This window comes from Theropithecus gelada, chromosome 15 (genome assembly GCF_003255815.1).
Source record: "Theropithecus gelada isolate Dixy chromosome 15, Tgel_1.0, whole genome shotgun sequence".
In the NCBI taxonomy this organism is placed as follows: domain Eukaryota; kingdom Metazoa; phylum Chordata; class Mammalia; order Primates; family Cercopithecidae; genus Theropithecus; species Theropithecus gelada.
The window spans coordinates 46,456,965-46,461,241 of NC_037683.1; positions in this window are offsets into that span (position 1 = coordinate 46,456,965).

A 4,277-nucleotide genomic window follows, 5' to 3' on the forward strand; every position below is an offset into this window, starting at 1 on the left:
CTTGGGGCTGCTCTGGCCTACAGGGGAGACACGAACACCCCCCAGCCTGGAGCCTGGGGAAGAAGGCCAGGAAGAGAAGGAGGAGTAGGCTAGGTAGGCTGGGATGCAAAAGGTGCTGGGGGCCAGGGAGAGGATAGAGAGATGGGAGGAAGGCGGGGGGCGGGCAAGGAGTGGGCTACCAGCCTAAGGCAAGGACTGAGGACTGAGAGCGGGGTGGCAGGGGGAGGGAGGCACCGAGGGGTCCTGCGGCCGGGATGGGGACAGTGCGAGGTGAAGTAGCCTGATGAATCCAAAGCTGAGAAGGAAAAGGGGATCTGGGACTGGGATGGGGTGGGGGTGGGAGGCGGGTGGTTCAAAGAAACGGCCTGGGGGAACCTCACAGCTGAAAGGGCCGGGAGGACAGGAGGACGCTGCGATACATAGGACCAAGGGGGTAAGGTGGGAGGGTGCCCGCGCCGCGGAAGGACGGACTGGGATCATGGGCAGGCGGGGAGCGAAGCGAGGCCTGGGCCGGAGGGCAGGGGAAGGCAGGGGTAAATCTCCCTGTGAAGACTTCTTCCGAAGCTCCTGCTTGGACTAACGGGCCCGGGCGCCGGTCCCATCCGGAGCTACGGCGGCCCCGCCCGTGTCCCCGCTCCTCTCTGCTCCGCTTCTCCTGGGCCCCGGCGGCCAGCACTGCCCGGCGCTTCCTCCCGCCCCCCGCCTGGGCCCCGCGCGCGCCGCTCGTCCGGGTCAGGTCGCCTCGGCCCGGCCCGTCTCCGCTCGCTGCGCCGGCGACCGAGTGCGACTCCCCCGGGCAGGCCGCCCGCCCCCGCCCCTCCCCCGCTGCCCCTCCTCCTCCCTCCCGGCCCCACCCTCCGGCGCCGGCTGCCTTCCCCCACCCCCCACCCGGGCGCTCGGGACCGCCAGGTCCCAAACCCACCCCGGTGAGCACTTGGGGGCTCCGCACCAAGGCCTCGCCGACCAGCAGGATTCCCGGGCGCTCCCTCACTCTCAGGGCCTACCCCGGTCTCCCCCACGCCCCTGGTCCGCCCGCCACCTCTCCTTCCATCTCACACACGCCGGCGACCCCAGGGTTTGTCCTCTTCCCCTCGCTTAGCCCGCTCTTCTTGGGTCTCCCCTGTGAACTCCCTGAGTCCCTCAGTGGCTCCAGTCTCCAGGAAGCAGTCGAGGATCCCCAGACGTGTGGTGTCCTCACCAGCACCCCCACCTAGCAAACCATAGCGCCCTCCCGACGGCAGTGCCGCTTACTCCACCGAGGACCATGCCGGCTCCCTGGACGGGCCCCTCCAGCAGCCAGGGGCCCCTGCGCTACACTTCCCACCAGTCCTTAGAAAGTCCACGAGGCTCCTTCTTGCTTGGGACTCAACCCTAGGCCCCCCGCTGTCTCCATGACCCCCTGCCCTCCCCGTGTCCTCAGAGGCCCACCGCAGCCCGACCGGCTTCCTCCACACCATCTGCTCAGTCAGGGCCTCGATTTTCTTTTGTCTCCTGCACAGCGCGGGCTGGCGCCTGGGGAAAGCCTGTAACGGACGGGCGGGACACCCCCCCGCAGTGGAAGCCCATCCACCCTCTCCTGGGGTTCCACCTTGCTCCCAGGTTTCCAGCCTTAGGAAGCTCTCCCCGGGGCCCCCATATCTGGAGTGCCAATCTGACCCCAAGAACAGCTTGTGAGGGATGATCTCATGGTGGCTGAGAGGGACTGCTATGGGACCTTGGGGATTTTCCTCCAACTGTCATAAAGGACATGCACATAAGCCCATTCTCTGCCCGCGCTGAGAGCCACGGTTTCTCTCCCCCTTCAAGCTATTTCTCCAGAAATCACCAAGAGCGCTCTTGGAGCCCTGGAGTGGGGTGGGAGTGTATAGGGCGAGGATGGGCATGGTTTCCCTGAGATGAAGGCGACACCTAGTGGTTTGGGGGGGGAAATTAAGGACAATGCTACTTTATCCTTAGGCACGGTATTTATTGAACACGGGCTGCCTAGCACAAGCTGTAACTGTGAATACAAAGAAAGCCGAATGATACAGCCCTTACCTTTGAGGAACATACATTTGCAATCCCTGGGGCAAGAGGCCAAGAGCAGACCGCCCCTGACAATGTTCTTGCCTCAAGCCCAGTAGAGAAGCCTCAGGACAGCTCCTTCTTTAACGCAGAGGGGTGGTAACTCTAGTTCCAGGCTCCCAATACTGTAGTGAAAAGGAATTTGTCCTATCTGGCCAAGGCAAAAAAAAAAGGAACAGTCAAAAGAATGAAGAGACAACATGAGAAATACTTTAGACCAAGTCAACCAAATAGAATAATTGATTTTTAAGCAACTACTCACTGTTTTATGAGACAAGCAAATCCAAAATGACAAAATTCCTGAAAGAATTACAGAATGGCAGGGCTAGGAGGAATCATATAACTATATTGTTTAGCCCTCTCATTTAAAGATAATTGAAAACCAAATCCCAGAGAGGAAAGTCGCAGTGTCCTTACTTGCTCCTCTCCCCCAATCCCATATGGCTTTTTAGTTGCAAAAGAGAGACTAAAATGCAGGTTTCATGGTCTCCAAGGAGAGGCTCTTTACAGATATTTTGCTGACTCATAGAACTTACCACAGAAAGCTGTGCTTACAGTATAATAGCTACCAAATACCCAGGTGAGTCTCTCTGGAACACCTGCAGCCCTCAGTGAGGATCAGCCACCACTACCACTGTCACCCCGACTCCTAAGCAAGTACAAGTGCATGATATGTCATTATTCTGAACATTAAGGACAATTTATTATGTTAGGGATTAAACATTCAAGCATCTTGCCTTTCCCTCTTCCTTCCAGTTGGCCACTTAACTAGAAAGTAGGAAGGGGCCAGGTGCAGTGGCTCTTGCCTGTAATGCCTATAATCTCTATTAAAAACCAAACAAATCAATCAGATATGGTGGCACGAACCTGTGGTCCCAGCTACTTGGGAGGCTAAGGTGGGGTGATCGCTTGAGCCCAGAGGATAGAGGCAGCCTGGGTGACAGCAAGATCCTGTCTCCAAAAAAAAAAACAAAACAAAAAAAGGAAGTGGAAGGAGCCTGGTGCAGTGGCTCACACCTATAATCCCAGCATTTTGGGAGGCCAAGGTGGGAGGATCGTTTGAGGTCAGGAGTTCAAGGCTAGCCTGGCCAACAAGGTGAAACCTCATCTCTACTAAAAATAGAAAAATTAGCTGGGCACGGTGGCGGGCACCTGTAATCCCAGCTACTTGGGAGGCTGGGGCAGGAGAATCGCTTGAATCCGGGAGGCAGAGGTTGCAGTGAGCAGAGATCACACCACTGTGCAACGGAGCAAGACTCCATCTCAAAAAAAAAAAAAAAAGAAAGAAAGAAAGAAAAAGAAAACACAAGTAAAAACTAAAAATCAATTTTAAAAGACAAAAGGGAAGTGGGAAGGAGTGGGGACATAAAAGATAAATCACCTAATGAGGTTTTTTATTAACATACAGTGAAAGGCTTTTGGTATTTATTTTTTCATGTTTGAGGGGAAGCTGAAAATATTAGATAAATGAGACCTTCGGTTATGTATATATCCCACTATCCAAGCTATCACTGCTCTCATTGATATGGACAATAATATTTTGGCTGTATTTGGTGACCCTGCTGCAATACATAGAAAACCTGGGAAATTTAGATTCTACTGGCCTAAGCAGCAACCAGCTAGGGTCCAACTTTCTCTTTGTAGCACTGTCATGGCCTTCTTCTACTTCACAGACAGATACCAGCTATAATTTCTTCTGGATAGAGTCAATCAACACCTTATTTCTTTTTTTTTTTTTTTTTTTTTTGCTTTTTTTTGAGACGGAGTCTCACTCTGTTACCCAGGCTGGAATGCAGTGGCACAATCTCGGCTCACTGCAACCTCCACCTCCCAGGTTCAAGTGATTCTCCCGCCTCAGTCTCCCAAGTAGCTGGAATTACAGGCACCCGCCACCACGCCTGGCTAATTTTTGTTTTTATTAGAGACAGTGTTTCACCATGTTGGCCAGCCGGTCTCAAACTCCTGACCTCAAGTGATCCACTCGCCTCAGATTCCCAAAGTGCTGGGATTACAGGCGTAAGCCACCATGCCCAGCCCCAAACACCTTATTTCTGATGCAGAACTAAACTGCAGAGCATCAAATTGGCCAGCTGCTAGAATTTCCTATGGTTTCCAAGCTGCCCTGTTCCTTCTTCAAAAGAAATCCTAATCCTGGTTTCACTCAGGCCAAAGGTGCCTTAAGACCCTAGCTGAGCTCTGCAACCACCATGGGA